The 18,203-nt window shown below is 43.7% G+C and overlaps 1 protein-coding gene across 3 annotated transcripts in view; it reads left to right on the top strand.

The window, feature by feature from the left end:
• Positions 1-481: 481 nt before the first annotated feature.
• The window catches only part of zhx2a (zinc fingers and homeoboxes 2a), a 29,581-nt gene continuing 11,859 nt past the window's right edge, over positions 482-18,203 (top strand). The window contains exon 1 of one of the 3 annotated variants that reach the window (XM_075464976.1): positions 482-901. The gene's annotated coding sequence lies outside the window, so the exon portion shown is untranslated. Of the gene's footprint in view, positions 902-15,959; positions 17,522-18,203 lie in introns of those variants that run through there. The other 2 variants (XM_075464977.1, XM_075464978.1) reach the window with 2 other exon arrangements.

Below are 18,203 nucleotides of genomic sequence, written 5' to 3' on the forward strand. Positions count from 1 at the left end.
AGAGACACTTTAGCACTTTGACCATTTACCTATTTTGACAAACAGGGGCAATCAAATCAGTTCCCTGATGAATTTGCATGAATCCATCAGTATGTGGCGCTCAGGCCTTGGTCAGCAAATCTGAAATGGGTCCAGAGGAGGTCAGTGTTTTTCTTTCTTTTTTTTTTTCACCTCAAGTCCATTTCATCTCTATACACTCTGACCAGCTGACCTCACACTTACCTTTGTAGATCCAAAAGTGAATGTGTTTCCCTGTGAGCTTGAGCAGAGGCAGAGGTGTGTGAGGTTTGCCCTGCTGCAAAGTGCAGGACAGCCTCCAGCTGAGAAAGCACTGCAGCAGCTACTCACCTCACATCACATGCATTCACGGGCCACAGATACCGGAGTGGGCGGGGTGAGAGATGGGAGGGCGGGACCACGGCGGCAACAAACGCCCCCCTCTGATGCTTTCATATTCAATAAGCTCCGAACTGAGAGGCAGGCAGGCAGGCATCAGTGGGGACAACTTGACAGCAACAAGACGCAGTTCATTCATTTTCAGAGCAGCACACATGCTTCACGGAGACAACAGCGGTCCTCCTGTCGTTTGGACGGAGAACTGTCGTACTTTCCACATGCTGCCGTTAAACTTTTCGCGGATGTAGGACTATGGAGCCGCTGTGGACGGATACCGGCTCCTCGGTACGGCATGCAAATACGTACTCTGACGTCGGCGATCATGTGGCTTTTGGCGTAGATCCTCCTTGTGATCGCCAATTTTTTTCTTCACCGTCGCCTGTTGTCTCCTCGGTTATTGGGCTGCCGCGAGAGTGTTCAAAACACCTCCTGCGTGTTTCTCGGTTTAGCGATAGCCGTGGGATTGCGCCGCACCACCTGAGCGTCGCGCCAAAGCGGTGGGCAGGTAAGAAATGGATCAACTCTTCCTCTGTTTTTCACGCCGCTCGCCTCGGCTGCCCCTGCGAAAAGTCCCTCAAGTTAAGACTGCGCGTAGTTGTTTGTTTGTGCCTCTCTCGCGGCTTGCTCTGCCTTCGCGTGGCTCCCAAACACCCACACGCCTCTGTATAAATATTTTAACTTGTCTCGCCGCATGAACTTTGCCTGCCCCGCCGTTTCCACCTGCGTACGGAGACCGTGTGTCCGCCAAGTTGTTAATTGGACGTTTTCGTGCCCGAGTGTAAGTTTCACTTTGATCCGTTGAGACGGGTGGCGAGAGGAGGCACAGAGGAGAAACATCGTGTCTACTTTTCCTCCTCCCCGTGTCGACATAACCAGCAAAACATGGCCGTCTTTGCCGACATGTTGTTACGTCGATGGCGAGAGGGGGAACATTTGGGGAGAGTGTTTTTCTGCGCCCCTCTGTCACATCTCGGGCTGGCCGGTGGGAACGGCCGTTAAAGTGCGCACCGCGGCTCAAGCTGCCGCTCTCATTCCGCCGTACGGATGTTTGAGTGCAACTTTTGGAGTCCGACGTTGTTCATTGACTTTGATTTGAGGGACTCTGCGATGTAGGCGTAACGTTACCCCTGGTGATGCCTCCTCCCCTCCCAAACCACGGTTCTTACTGCATGCAGACGGTGCTGTAGCATTAGTCCGCACATTGCAGAGGGCTGTGAAAGTCAGGCGTGGTTCTTCTTCGTGTGTTATTGTTATCATTATTGGCAACTTTGGTGATTAAAAACCAAGCGCCCTTAAAGTGTAAGGAGTAAGGCTGCATGTGCTCCAGGAGAGCCGGCGGCTGCAGCCAGGGCGAAGTGTGTCCTCAGTGCACTCCGTGACACACTCTGAAGTCGTAGTTGTTCTGGGACCACATAACATCACGCCAGTGGAGTTACTACAGAGAATTGTGTACTTAAACAGACAGCTCACTTTCCAATGGTAGTTTTGGAGAAAAAATAAAATAAATGTTCAGCTTGCTCTTGAAATGTTGCCCACTTCAAACACCACTGTTCATTCTGACATTCTCCATAACAAAAGCTCACAAACAAAGCTTGTGTCATAGGTTTGTTGTTGCCTGAGTGCGCCACAGCATTTCTTCTGACTCACTGTAAGCTCAGTAACCCTCCAATAAGAAGGTCATGGCATGCCATCATCAGGACCACGGAGCATTCTCTCTAAACCCTACCAAATTAGCTATGTATGATATATTTATATATGTTGTTGTTTTTTTAGAAACATGTGGGCTGTCAGCTTGGTTTTTTATTTCCACGGCATTAAATGTATTAGGATTTGAACAAGTCCTCAGCTCTGAATACAAATTAAAAATGTGAAGAGGAAGTGGTAGCATCAGGCTAGTATTTAGTTTTTTTTCTTTTCAGAATCCAAATAAGTGACAGGGATGCCAATTTGTCTGGCATGTATATTGGCACAGTAAGGGTTTTGGAGGGGGTTTAATTGAATTCTGTTGTGTATGTTGCATCTCAAAGTAAAGCTCTCATCCAGCTGTTGTCAGTGGATCTTGTCCGTGAGATGGCATTTTCTCAACAGCGTTTTGATCTGATGTTCCATGTTTCTACATTCTCTGATCAACCTCCCCCCTGCAAAAGATTCAAAGTGATTTTGATCAGAGCGCAGTTAACCCTCCTGTCAGGCCCGTTACCAGCAATTCCTCGGGGTATAAACTTGGGCTCCGTTCGCTTAGGCCTGAACTCTTGCTCTTGCTCTTTCCTTGTGAAGGGAAATTGGGCTCGTGTTTGCTCTTCACATGTTTTCTGCTTGTGATCTCCCAAATCAGAGATGGTGTTCTGTAATTTGGGCTGTCACTCAGATCACTTTTATAGGTGGCTGAACAATCAAAGCCTACACCTGCTGCCTCTGTTGATGAAAAGCACGCGGCCCCGTTTTAAATCGCACGCCGACAGTTGTGTAGCCAAGCTTCTTTTCTTTTTTTTCTCTCTCTCTGCAGAAACACTCAGCTGATGTGTCCTATTATTAGCATGTAACAAATGCCATTTCTGTACTGGCAAAAAAAAATTAAAATGAATAAAATCAAATTATGAATTATTGATGGTTTTGCATAACTAAGATGTTGACTCTAATAAGCCAGTTTGCTAGAAAGAAGTGATGGATGGGGGTGGGGTGACGATTTAAGATCCCTGTCGTTGTCCAGAGTCCGGCACGTGGGACCATATTACTATTTTTACAGTTTGACAGATGCAAGATTAGGTCTGTTTTTATTCGTTGTTCTCTGTATTTGTTCAAGGGATTAGAAAAATGCACAGATGTCACCAACCTACCTTGTTGCACAGTGAGTATAGAGAAAAGAACTGCAGCTTGAAAAATATTTGCCGTGTTAACAGTAAGACAGTTGGCTGTTGTTGCTTTTTGAAGAAGGCAAAGAAAATAAATCTTCCCTTGTTTAAGTGTCAGTTTCTCCCCGCTTTGCCTAACCACGCAGTGTTTCTCATAGAACTGTGCCATCTAAGAATGTCACAGCCAAAACATCCAGCTGCGAAGTAATCTACTCTGTTTGCTCCTACAGGCATCTATTCGTTTACTGTAGTCGGATGGTGGAAATGAACAGGACTTAGTCCGTCACATTTTATTTGGATCACAGAGCACCAAGAATTGGTGTCGGATTATAACGGCGAAATTCAAAGGAAACACAAGGATTGTTCTGTTTGGACAGGTTTCTTCAGACGGTCCAAACGCAAGCTGTGAATGCAACGCGGAGCCAGAGTTGTGCGTTGCGGTGGTAAAATAGTGCCACGTGTTTCGTAAGCATCCAGCATGACATCAAAATAAGTCAATCAGTCAAGATTATTGGTGTAGACTGACGGGGAATTGGGTGCCGCGTGACGTCTGACTGTCACCAGTTGTCCCGCAGTGGGACACTGCTTGCACGTGTCAGTCATACCTGCAAAGTTGCTTTCTGAAAGTGATCCGGAGCTGTGCGTCGACGGTCAAACACGTTTTCCTGAGCTGTTCGGTTTTTGTCTTTTCTTCTTTGTAAACGAAGGAAATGAGTCATGTTTGACGTGCGCGCTGCCAATGTTGTATCTGTTCTCCGTTTTGGCCCCGTTTGAGTGAAGTGGGGCCACATTAGTGGTACTTTGATCGGCTCCTTCAAAGTGAGACGGTAAGCAGTGCGGTAAAAGCTGTACGCTCAGTGCTACAAAGTAAGATTGGAATAATGCCAAATAATATCATATTCAACACATTTTGTTCTCAAAAGAAATAAGAATAAATAAAACAAAATCAATAGAAAATGCCCACCTGTTATCAGGGCTGAGGTGCACCACCGTTTTATGACCATTTTGCTGTAGTTTGAATACATTTATTGATGACCACATTATTTTTGATACATGCATTACTTTGTCATTATCAAATCAAATTTACATAATTTAGGATGGCTTCTGTGCTGTTTGGATACGGCTGTGATTCAGGAGGTACAGTGTTTGTCTTCCAGTCGGGAGGACGGTTGTTTGATCCCTGGTTTGCCAATTCCACACATCGAGGTGTCCTTGATCCAAACGCCGAATCCCACATTGCCTCAGATCTATTCTTTAGCTGTGAGTGTGTGATATGAGGTTAGAGTGTGTGTGTGTGTGTGTGTGTGTGTGTGTGTGTGTGTGTGTGTGTGTGTGTGTGTGTGTGTGAATGGATAAACAAGGCTTGTAGAGAAAAGTGCATTTACTGGTCAACAAGGCTAGAAAAATAACTATTTAGATTATAGAAATGCAGTTACTTTTTGTGTAGGTAAATAAATTAAGGCTCATTTAAAAAAAATCAGATATGTGCAGAGTTTAGTCCAGTTTGATTTATAACACCTGTCCTGCTCTTAATGTTATGGAACAGCTTGGCACGAGGGGTGTAAATTATTTGGGCATTGCATGTGTTAAAGGTGTCATTTCACTCTCAGGGTTTTGCTCAGATCCTAGATGTTGTTAATTGGCCTGTGGACCAGTGGTTAATTTTGTAGCAGTATATTAGGGCAAAACATACCCCCTCTGGATTAATAAAGTATCTATCTATCTATCTATCTACAGCCACGTTTCTATTCACTCTTTAAGGCATTACCACAAAAAACTCTGAGCTGTGTGTGACTTATTTTTAGTGTTGTGCTAGCTGACCGGTTGTGGGTTTCAGCACATTGTTGTTTCTCATATTCATCAGGAACATCCACCATTTCCTGAACGCACACCACATTTCCACATCCAGTCCCAAGCTGTATAATGGCTGTCCATTCTCTTGGTGGAACACTGGAGTGAGTCATCACGTGTTGGAGGACGGAGGTTGTTGTCATCACTGCCTGTCGTGCTCAGCTGGGCTCTGTGATGACATCACCAGAATCTACACAGGGCTTTGTTTCAGTGTTTTGGGTTCTCTTCTCCGGCTTCTTAGACGTGTTGTTAGGTGACTAAGGCAACCACAGAGATGAGCTCATCACCTGTAGGTGGGGCTGAGCAGGAGAGCGAGATGGAGAGAATTGGAGAGGCAGAGAAGAGGAGTCACAGAAGGACAGACGAGAGGGAGCTGTGAAAGAGAGTAGGTGTGATGTATGAGAGAGATGGAGAACAGACAATTGAATGACTCTTCATGTGAAAACAGAAGTGAAAACATTAAAAACCAAATACTGCACCTTCACCTGGGAAAGCAATTATCCGTGTTGGTGTCGATTTTCACCCTAAATGGCTGTGAGCCGCTAGCTCAAGACTCAGTTTGATTCCTGGAAACCTTCCCTCAGGGCAGCAACGTTTCCAGGTAAAACACAGAATAAAGTCACAGCGTTTTTGCGTACGATTGCTTTATGAGTCTCTTAAGCTCATTCCTGTCTCTTCTGGTGTAGGCTACTTGATATGGTGTGGCCATCTCGTTCCCTTCAAATTTTATTTTGTGTGTGTGTGTGTCTGGGGGGCAACAAAACCAGAGAGAACTGAGTATACACCTGTGGTATTTAAAATGTTGGAATTTCAAACTGAACTAAAGGTGAGACAGAGTTCCAGTGACAAAGAAAAGAAAGGAGACACTACAGGCAGAATGTCTGAGTGTGTGAATGAGAAACAGGAGATGACCTAGCATAGCTACTGCAAGATGTGTGTGTGTGTGTGTGTTGGAGAAAGGATGCTCACACTGCACCCAGTCACCTCATCAGCAGTGGGATCACTGTATTTTATTAAAGATCTCACTGCTTCATTGCTGCATTTATCATTATTTAAGTGTGCGGGTGCAAGGAATTGCACAGTGGTGTGCTTCTGCATTTGTAAGTATGTATTAAACTACCCAGTGTGCATCGTCCAGCGGCCAGTAGGCTTGTTTCACCCGGACACCTCAGCGTTGTACAACTTTTGCTGTCCACTAAAGAAAAACTGCACTCAACAATAAGAACATAAAAGTTTAAACTAGTTTCATGCGCATGTATGCACTCAGTATGTGTGTGACATGTAGTTTATTCATGCCTGAGCATGCGCGTAGGCAGGGCCTCCACACTCCCATCCTTCTCTGGCCTCCGAATTTCAAGTTTAGGGGGGGATAAGGAGAGCTTACTGGAAGGCCTTCTGCACTGCAACACGTCAGCCAGTGGATGGCTCAGATACACCCCTCCTGCCAGCCTGAGACCAATGAGGAAAGGCTGGAGACAATTCACAAGCCACACCCACTGCAGGGTAGGCCGAGATTGACGGTTGGGAAATCCAGCCGCGCAGGAGAACCGAATGGTGGCCGAAGCACATGGAAAACACAAAGTGTTCTTCAAGCCGAACTTACCTGGAGACACTTGAAAAGCCTACAGTATAGAAACATGACATCCCATTGCTGTACAGTGTGATATTTTCCAGATTAAAAGGGCACAAGATAATTCCCTGACTCCACTTACAGTAACTAAGAAGTGGCATTTAATTATACATATAAAGAAGCATTTTAAATTATTTAAGCTCCTAAAAATGGTGCGGTTGCGATTATTGAGAGAGTATCAGCGTGTCAGTGTGGCTGGTTGGCTTTGTAAAAGGTTATGGGGAAGAGAGAGGGGGGGGGGCTTGAAGAGGAGTGGGAGTGTGGAGCAAGAATGGGATGACCACCGCAAAACCAAGTCAAGGGTGGGGGGCATTCTAGTTGAAGCTACATGAAAATGTTCAAGAAGAGTCATTTAGACCAATATTGCTTTATTTGTAACAGAGGAATTTCCTTTCAGTCCTTCAGCCGCTGCATCAAATGATGCCCACTGACACACTGGCCTTGTGTGAGTGTGTCACATCGGCTACAGGAAATAGCCGATGTGACACAGCTTTAGGTGCCGCACGGCATTATGTTAGTTGGCTTCAGAAAACAGAGCCCAAGTCCACTGTGGTTAGACTCTTATGTTTATAAATTGGCTTGCTTTGAGTCCAGAGCAAACTGCTGAGTGATTGTTTAGGAAATCCTCACAAAGGCTGTCTCAGATGATATGTATCTATGTTAATGTACGCTGGCTTACATTGAAAAGTGGAGCCCAATCTCATCGAGGCCCCTGATTGAATAAAAACATTGTTTTTTGTCCGCCTTGATGTTTTTCTTACATTTGAGGAAAGTTAAAGTTGAGCGGGATTTCAAGCATCACTTCTGTCGTGGCGCTGACCGACCTCTGTGAGTTTTCTGCCCTTAGGCGGAAGCACGCACTTGCACGCTTTCTGTTGGTTACAGAGTTGCCATTGCAACGTAAGCATCAGCCACAGAGTAGGTGACACTAAGATATTTTTATAGCTTGCTCTTTGTGTGTATGCCGACGCGGCAGCGTGTTCGGTGAGGAGACCGGTCTGGCATTGAGGGAGAGGTGTGTGTGTGTGTTCAGCGTTATGCTAACTGCATTAAATGGAAAAAAATTTGATTCTTGATCAAAAGCGGTGCAGAATGTCCGCAGTATACAGTAAATAGGCCACCTGAATAAGGCCACAGCAGTGATGATCAGGCTTATTTTCCAAAAGTTCCAGTTGAAACTTTGGCAACTTGGCACAAAAGCAGATTCCTGTGTCATGCTGCAGTTATCCCCTTTTGTCTTACTGATGTGACAAAATGTTCTCCTTTATGTTCTGTTATATTGAGAAATAAACATGTGCCCATTTGTGTATGTCCCTGCCCTCCTTGCAAAGCAGCTCTAACCCATGGGGACATGGGCCCAGGACCACGGGTTGTGTCTTGTGGTCTCTGGCACTGGGGTGGGCTTGTTCCTGTGCATCCCACAGTTGCTTGATGAGATTGGGACCTGAGAGGTTGGAGGCCAGATCAGTGCCTCGGGCTCTGTCTCATGTGTCAGGCTTTTTCTGAGCAGTTTTTGCACTGTGGCAGAGCGAGTTGTTCTCTTGGAGGAGGCCACTGCCACTGGGGATACCATGTGCACTTGGTCTGCAGCGTTTAGGTGGGTGGTGTGTGAAAGCGACATCCACAAAAATGCTAGGTTATACTCAAGGTTCCCTAGTGGAACTCTACAATGAGAAAAAATGGATCTTAAATTACAGAAGAAATCTTAGAAATAATATTCCTTTTAGTTTGACCACAATGGAAACTCTTTAACTTGTCATAGGTATCGACTGTTCAAAGAACATTGTTCCAGAACTCTTGTGGTTTGTACAGTTGCAACTCTGTAAACATATGCCATGCTGCTGTGCTCTATTTTCAGAGTAGAGGCGTTCTTCTACGGTACTAACCATCCCAAACAAGCCATACTTGTTCAGTCTTTTTCTAGTTGTACTGTAATGAACTTTAACATTTAACATGCTAACTGAGTGCTGTAGAGTTCCTTTTGCAGTTTCTCTGAGCTTTGCACACTCTGACCTTGGGGTGAACTTGCTGAGACATCATCTCCTGGGAAGATCAGCAACCATGTTGAATGTTTTCCACTTGTGAAAAATCTTTTTCACTGTGTATGATGGACTCCGAACGGTTTGGAAATTAGCTTATGGCCTTTCTCAGATTGGTGGGCAGCAACATCAGTAGAATCACTGCAAGTTGCTGCTCACACTTGCTGATTACCAGTTCATCAAGTGCGTTTGATTGGTGGTCCCTGGCTGCTGCTTGCCATCTTAATTGCTATGGAAGCATTAAGAGGTTATTTAGTTTTTGTTAAATAATGCCACGGTGTAGAATGTCATGTGTTGCATTAACCCTGTTTAAGACCTGGTCAGAGCTGGTCAAACTGTTTTTCATGTCCTGATATGAACAACTCTAGAAAATAAATTGTCTGTCCTGTTTTGTTTTTTTGCCCATGGCTGTAAATATAAAGAAATATAACGTAGGTTGATCTCTGGTGGTGAAAGGACCGTTTTTGTCATTGATTCACATTGAGTCTTCATACCAGGCCAGCAGAAGTAGCACTGCTCTGTTGCTATGCAGAACCTACACAGTGCAGCACTTTGCTTTGGTCCAGAGGAGTGGCGTGATGAGATTTAAATTAATTCTGCAACAGTCCAAAATTCTGCCTCCATCTCCCTCCTGCTGGGACACGTTGTATTAGTTGCGGTGGTGCTTCTCATTCTCACCCACACAAGTTCCACGCACACATTGTCCTCCTCACTGCAGTGGCTGACTTGTGGATCACGCAGTCAGGAGGGAAAACGCACTCGAAACAAGACGGAGATGGAGGAACACGCCCTGCAAAGCCACAGAGCAGAGTGTGAACTCCCTCTGTGTAATATGTTATCGGGATTTTAAAAAAAATCAGACCACATAGCTTTGCTTTCACTTGAACCAAGTGAAAGGGCCAGAGTGGATGCAGCTTGTGTTCTGTGCTGCTTTCTCACCCAATGCTTGTCATTTTGGAGCTGCGGTGTGACCGCCTGCTTTGTACTTCATGCATGGCTTCAAGTGGCGGGAGCCAGAGAGGTTGCCATTCATATGCCTTTGTGTTTGTGACCGCATGCCTGCTAAATCTGGCATTCAGTTAGCTATGCCATTACAATACTTTCTCCAGCCTCATTCTTACACCAACAACAATGACCTCAACCAACGTTCTACCAGTTATTCGGTCTATTCGTCCAGGATAGAGCTGTGGTGTTGGCCGCATGGCCTCATAAAAGACTAATCGGCCTCGCTGTATTATGTAACATTTACTTAACCTTGAAAAAGTTATCTTGCAGCCAGGCCTGGAATTTCGTCATTTTAGGGGCAAGGCCACTTGGCCTTTTGAGTTGTCAATTTTTTAAGGGCACAAAGGCCAAAAGCCAGGGCACCAAGGCCATAAATTAAAACAATGATTTAACATATGATATGAAGTGACTACGATTGTATATGCATTTACAATACTTTTATATATACTTATTAAGCATTTAATGGACACCAAATTGCAATTAAACAATTTTTTTATTAAAACTACACAGGATTCTTATAGCACAGACATGTTTGGCTCACTGTGAGACGGTGGTAGTGGGCCTACGTTGAAAGGACGTCACTTACAATGTAAGTGAATGGCAGTTGCTATGCTAAGCTAACTAAGCTAGTTCTGGCCAGTGGGTGTAATGTATTTTTTTTGTGGACAGTTTAGGCATGCCACAAGACATGTGAATGGGTATTTTGATTGCGTTTTGAAAATGGGGCGATATCATTTATATCCACTAGCCACAGACAGATGAGACCCACTGAATTCATTTGATCAATTTATTAACTAAAGCTTTAAATTCATTTTACAGTGAAATTGGGAATGTACATCCAATTAAAATAATTACAATAATTAAACTTATGTACATACAAAACTTAATCTAACATTTCATTACTCCTCAACCCTCACAGACTATTCAGGGTCACATTTTTTGTACATAAAAAAATAACTTTAAAACTGACCTATATTCATGTGAACCCTGAATCTACAAAAATGGAAATATTTAACAACTTTCTAACCATGTTTTAGTGCAGATAATGCACAAAATTAAACACAAAACTATGTGCAGAGACTAATTATGGAATTATGGATACTGTGAAATGCTTAAACATCGTCCGAGCTCTCTGAACTGTCTTAGGATCCATCTAAATCAGTTCCATTTTTCCCTTTTCTCACAAAGTGTGGCCGGCGTGTGCGCAAACTGTCACCATGCCAGATTCAATATATTCAAAATATCATCCTCCTCCCCTCCTTTGGCAGGCATGTCTTTTCTCTTCACGGCCGGCTGTCCCAACCATCGCCACATTTTGTTAGTGTTTGCGTCTGTATTTGTACCAATAACCCAATGCATTCATTTACAATGATGGAGCAGAGTCACCTAAATAAAGACAGAAGTGTCCCAAATACAAAAATCAAATGGTGAATGACACCCCATTTGTGCATGATAAGCTAACTGCAAGTTAGCTAACTGCAACTGATAAGTGTTTTATTACTTTGCATGTCTTCCAAAAGAGAAAATATTCAGACGCAGGGTAGCAAAACATTATGGGCGTGAAAATGAAACTTAGAAAATCGGCTTGGCGCATGCACAAAGTAGTAATTCTCGACAAGTAGGAGAAATCGGCTGAACACCGGCGTCTATCGTATTTCCAAACCAAGAGTGACCCACTCCCCTAGTACGGCAGCCTCGGCGGATGCGTTCCCATAGAAACTGCGCTCGCGCGTCCCGCGAAATAGATGGTAAAGTTCCTCATTTATCATCGGCCAAGCCGGCTAGTGAGTTTTTTTTAATACACGCCAAAAATAACTTTCACCCGCATTTGGCGTGTTGGCGGGTGTTAATTTAGAGTTTATATCATATAAACGAGCAGCAAACAAACCTAGTCTGCACAGAGGTCTTTGACAGCTAACAACACAGCGCTAACTGCCTAGTTGTTAGCTAACTGCCTAGCACTAGATAAAAATAAAAGAACACAACTGCAATGTAACTTATCCAAGTAGTAACAAAAACACTTCAAAATATTGTAATTATGTATTACCATACGAGCAAGAAATAGTAATGTTATCCATAAAATTACACTTAAAGCTGGACAAATGAAAAACTTAAGGCAAACAGGATCATCACAAAACCTTACCTCACCTCAGCCTTTTCTTGAGCGGAGAATCAGCTGGCTACGCACACGGACGCGTGAGGGGGTGGGCGGAGATAGACTGATGTCAACTGTCATCAGCGGTGTAAATCCAGGCTCGAATCAAGCGCACCGCTGATTTTTTTTTTTCTCCACCAGATGCTCATTGATCATTGAAGCCGTGTCAGAAAAGAGGCAGACTGCTAAACCGCAAAACTTAGTCAGACAGAGAGGGCATCAAGGCCACTGTGGCCTTATGGCAGATATAATTTTCAAGGGCACAAGGCCAAAGTGGGAGGGCACGAGGGCCATGGCCCTCGTGGCCCTCGTGAAATTCCTGCTTTGCTTGCAGCCTTTTCCCTCAATCTCTGAGGTACATTTACAACCATTATCATAGTCATCCTTATCAATGGTCTTAGAAAATAATCGCAACATGATAAATGTCAGTCATTACAGATCTTGCCAGAATCCTAGGTATTGATGAGCTCTGATCCCATCTGCCTGCTGCGGAGGGCCTCGCTGCTTTCCCAAAATTCAGTTTTTTGTATGTGCAATTTGAGACACTCGCATGCCCTGCCGCACATTGAGATTACATTCATGGCACCCAGAAATAGGAGCAGAGTTGAGTGTGCTTCTGTCTGACTCATCTGTTCTGTGTCATTCACTTCTCACTGCTGTTTGGATGCACGTCCTTCCAACAGTCCCATTATGTTTCTGACGTATCGGCTCATCGGTCTGTCTTTGTATATTAGACCAGCTCAGTGGAACGCAGGATTTGTATTGATCGCCACTGTTCTCTCCGTTATGGCCAGTGTACAGCTTAAACTTATTAGTTCCAGGGCTGATAAATGTATTCGCTGCCTTCTTGCATTTTCAGAAAGAAGGGACCGCTATTACAATGCACCAGGCGGCCAAACAACAGGAAAGCACAGACTGGCAAGTGGCTGCCAGGCAGAGTATTCATACAAGTTTAATGAGCATCCAGACAGTAGGGAGTTTGTGGCTCCTGCACAGAGCTCGCTGTACACACACTGTCTGGTGAGGTTAGACACACTAATGGAACAGGTGGGAGTCTGACAGTTCGACCTGGGTCATGAACAGAGCTCGAGTTTAAGAACATAAGTCCACAATTAATTACAATTTTTGGTTTTCAAAAGGTAGAGAACATTGGGACAGCTCAGGCAGTTGATCACCAGTCTGAGATATTTATATCCAAATATATCCAGAAGAGTTTTTCTTTCAAGGACATTCTTATCATTGGGGGTCCTAGCAGCGAAGCTGCAGGAACCCATTGAGTTAGTAGCTTTTCCTATTATTGGGGGTCCTAGCAGCGAAGCTGCAGGAACCCATTGAGTTAGTAGCTTTTCCTATTATTATTATTATTATTATTATTATTAATCCGTTTCCGCTGCAATTGAAGTCTATGGCAGCCCCATGAACGCTATGGTAAAAAGTTGTGAAATTTGGCACACCTAATCAGCCAAGTGCCAAAACCAAAGTCAAGAATTTTCATGCCCCAAGAGCTTACTCTCTAGCGCCACCAACACGTCAAAGTTCAAAGTGCATTAAGCCTAATAACTTTGGACTACTTGGTCCAAATTTCACAAATGAGGCATCGTTGGAATCCTTGGATCATGACGAGTCCAACGCACCCTACGACGTCAATTTGCGTATACCTAGATTTTCCGCCATTTTGAATTTTATCAAAAAGCTTAAAAAAGCATTTCAGGTCACAGAGATTGTCCAATTTACACGAAACTTGGCACATAGACTCTTAAGACCAAGCCGCACAAAAGTTATCCAAGGGAATTTTTAATTAGGCTTCCATTTTTCCATAAAAGCCAATCAAACTCGAGGTAGACGCCCCCAAACCGGAAGTGAGGCCATATCTTGGCAACCATTTGATGTTATGACATCAAACTTATCACACAGACTCAAGACTGCTAAGGTAAGAGGTCCAATAAGTTTGGTGACGTTCGGCCTATAGGTGGCGCTATATGTAGCAAAAATGCATTTTTGCTCATATCTTTGGACCCCTTGGTCCACATTTCACAAATGAGGTACCAGTAGAATCCCTGGATAAGGACGAGGTCAACACACTTAATGACGTCATTTGCGCCATCTTGGATTGTCCGCCATTTTGAATTTAATCAAAAACCTTCAAAACGCATTTCAGGCCACTAAGATTGTCCAATCTCCACGAGACTTGGCACATAGAGTCTTCAGACCAAGCCGCACATAAGTTATTAGGTGGATTTTTTTATTTAACTTCCGTGTAACCGCGGCAGCCAATCAAACTCCATGCCGACGCGCAAATGGGACATTTGGCCGTATCTCTGCGATGCATTGGTGTATCGATGCCAAACTTGGTGCATGGACTCACGACGCCTTCCTGAGCAGCCCAAGCCTTCCCTATTGTGCCATTCTGCTAGGACCCCCACATTGCTGCTTGCAGCTATATTTATTAATCCGTTTCTGCTGCAATTGAAGTCTATGGCAGCCCCATGAACGCTATGGTAAAAAGTTGTGAAATTTGGCACACGTAATCAGCTAAGTGCCAAAGCCAATATCAAGAATTTTCATGCCCCAAGAGCTTACTCTCTAGCGCCACCAACACGCCAAAGTTCAAAGTGCATTCAGCCTAATAACTTTGGACTACTTGGTCCAAATTTCACAAATGAGGCATCGTTGGAATCCTTGGATCATGACGAGTCCAATGCACCCTATGACGTCAATTTGCGTATACTTAGATTTTCCGCCATTTTGAATTTTATCAAAAAGCTTAAAAAAGCATTTCAGGTCACAGTGATTGTCCAATTATCACGAGACTTGGCACATAGACTCTTAAGACCAAGCCGCACAAAAGTTATCGTGTGGAATTTTTAATTAGGCTTCCATTTTTCCATAAAAGCCAATCAAACTCGAGGTTGACGCCCCCAAACCGGAAGTGAGGTCATATCTTGGCAACCATTTGATATCATGACGTCAAACTTATAACACAGACTCAAGACTGCTAAGGTAAGAGGACCAAGAAGTTTGGTGACGTTCGGCCTATAGGTGGCGCTATATGTAGCAAAAATGCATTTTTGCTCATATCTTTGGACCCCTTGGTCCACATTTCACAAATGAGGTACCAGTAGAATCCCTGGATAAGGACGAGGTCAACACGCTTAATGACGTCATTTGCGCCATCTTGGATTGTCCGCCATTTTGAATTTAATCAAAAACCTTCAAAACGCATTTCAGGCCACTAAGATTGTCCAATCTCCACGAGACTTGGCACATAGAATCTTCAGACCAAGCCGCACATAAGTTATCATGTGGATTTTTTTATTTAGCTTCCGTGTAACCGCGGCAGCCAATCAAACTCCATTCCGACGCGCAAATGGGACATTTGGCCGTATCTCTGCGATGCATTGATATATCGATGCCTAACTTGGTGCATGGACTCACGACGCCTTCCTGAGCGGCCCAAGCCTTCCCTATTGTGCCATTCTGCTAGGACCCCCACATTGCTGCTTGCAGCTATATTTTAAGGATTATTATTCCCCCTTTATTATTATTATTATTATTATTATTATTATTATTATTATTATTATTAAAATGGGTTCCCTGGAAGCCTCTTTCTAAAATTGACCTAAAGTTGTAATGACTGTTTATTATCGGCTTGTTATTCTTTTGATTATTGATTACACATACCTTCTGCGAGTGCTCCCCAGTTGCCCGCCAAGCCATTAGGGCAGTAGTCCCATCAACCACTGAAATGTTGAGAGAAGAAAAGTCTGTTGGTGTACTGTTTTCTCTCTGTTTGAGATGGTAGGCACACACCTTAGACCGCGACCACTCAAACCAACCAGGCTGTTTGTGTTTACATTGTGAAACAAGTTTCCATTTTATCTGAGTCAGACTCGGCTCAATAGCTGACATGTTGCAGCAGCTGCTTTATGTGCATCCATGTATCTCAATGACTCAGCAGGCACTTTTTTATAATGCAAACCAGCATTTGATGTTACCCTCTGAGCAAAGTTTTTAGGAGCTTTTGTGAGCCACGATTTGATGACACCGACTGATTGCTGCAGTTGCTGCATCTTTAGATGCTGCATAAAAGATTAGCTCATCGTTTTTTGCTCTGCTTGTGTGGATACACATCAGTTGGAGGTAAGAATCCAGCTTCAGCCCGGCGATTTCTCTTCTCAGTGGCGTTACGCCTCACATACCACCACTTTAAACAAGTGTTGAGGCTGTGTGACCAGTGAGGCAGCTGAAGTTCAGGAGGTCGTGTTAGGTGGCATTTGCCATGCAGCTGACAGAGGCATTCTTTTATTTATTTATTTTCTACCAGATTTTCACAACATTTTCAAGGCCACTGAATATGCAATTCTTTCCATCATATTCACAGCATAGTTCCTGGCTCTAAATCTGTACAGCATCCTCAGGCAAAGTAGGCAGAAGAATCAAGAAGGTTGTGACTTTTTCTGCAATGTGCCGAGTACTTTTCTGTGACTATTCTGGAACACGGAGGCCTCTCTTTGGTGGTACCTGATCTTCCAGTGGAACTTCCCAACGCATCCTGATAACACCTCTGTATATTCTTTCCAACCCCATACATGGATTAGTTTTTTTCTGCCTTTTAAAAGAGACCAAACACATTCCCACATCCAGTTGGATGATGCCTGAATGTACAGCCTCTGTCAGTGACATGGATGTAGCTGCCACTTTACTACAGCTCCATGTCCACTGTTGCTATGGCAACGCCATGGTAATGGTGCTTCATTCTAATGATGCCTCAGTGGGTTGTTCAAGGAGTTGAGATAACTCGGGACAATGAGTCGACTCGTGGATGACGGTATTCGAGCTCTGAAAGGCTACAGCGTCAGTTGATCCATGTTGCTGTTGGAGAGGTCCAGATTAAAAGTGTATCACTTGTTATGTTATAACAATGCGCCTCCAAAACCTTGAGTCACACCCTTCAGCTACTTGGCTTATCATCTTCATTTGGTAACGCTGGATCCCTTTCGATCCGATTTGCTGAAATATTGAAGTTGTGATGTGTTCGTGGGGTTTTGATTTGGAAGAGGGCTTCTCCTCTGTGCTTACTTGGTTTTGTGGAACCTCATTACGTCCTGACAGAGGAGCACCACCACCGCTGCACTGACTCATTTTATTTGTACTCGTATGAGTGTTAGAAGCTTCTGCACGAGACCTCCAGAATATCAATTGACTTTTTCAGTCAGATAAGCCTCTTCTCTTCGTCGTCACTCATTAGCCTCCAATATTACCTCAGGAAAGTTTCCTTGGAGTGTCCTTCCATTTTTTATTTATTTTTTTATTAATGCTCCTTCTTGATAAAGTGTAATTTCCAAAAAAAGAGAAAACAATAAAGCCACTCGAGGGTTTTAAATGTTTTGTGTCTGAAGCTGATTTATCTCTAGTTGTCTTTCTGTTCGCACTTTGATGCACAACCTGATGAATGACTCGTCGGTATTTCTCAGGACAACTTGTCTTACTCAGACAGCAGCAGACCTGTCAGCTGCATAAATTTGCATATCAGCCAAGGTATCAAACCACGGAGATGAATCCCCAATGATAGACGACTGTCTGGTGTTCGCAGGTCTGCATAAGTTCTAAATGTAATATGATTTAACATTGATTATGGTGAAACAACTTTGTGGAAAAATGTTCAAATTTTAGGGGCTGAAACCGATGAATTTGTGTTTTGATAAACGTTAACAAAGTCCTCAGCCTGGTGCTGATTATCTACACCTCACATTGACTGGAGTGTTGTCAGTTCTCTATCACACCTAATTGGAGGTTGTGCCTTGATTGGCTTGACTAAAGTTGTGGGGATTTGACTCACTACACTTTAAAATTTTATAGTTTTGTCCTTTTGCGTTACTCTGCCAGCATGAAACAACAAGTGCTCATTAAGCAGGGCAGTTGTTTTTCAGTCCTTCTGTGGTATTCTTCCTTAAGTTCCATACAATTACCTTCTCATCAGTTGTTGCCCACGCACAGCGTTCTACAACACGTTTAAACCAGCCTCTCTGGTGCCGGCTGTAACACCCAGTAGGGTTTTTCCTTTTTTAAATGCACTTTTCATTTTAGAAAAAAAAGGATTGATGTTGAAAAACTGATTCAGAAACGTGCCTTTTACGAGTGTTGTTTGCACACTTGTTGAAAATGGAATAGTTTGCGAAAAAATATTATGTAAACTATGTATGCAAATAGGTAAAATTAAAAAAAAACTGACCAAAATGAGGATGTATTTCAATGTTTGTATGCGTAGTCCTTAT

Source organism: Odontesthes bonariensis, chromosome 5 (assembly GCF_027942865.1).
Source record: "Odontesthes bonariensis isolate fOdoBon6 chromosome 5, fOdoBon6.hap1, whole genome shotgun sequence".
NCBI lineage: Eukaryota > Metazoa > Chordata > Actinopteri > Atheriniformes > Atherinopsidae > Odontesthes > Odontesthes bonariensis.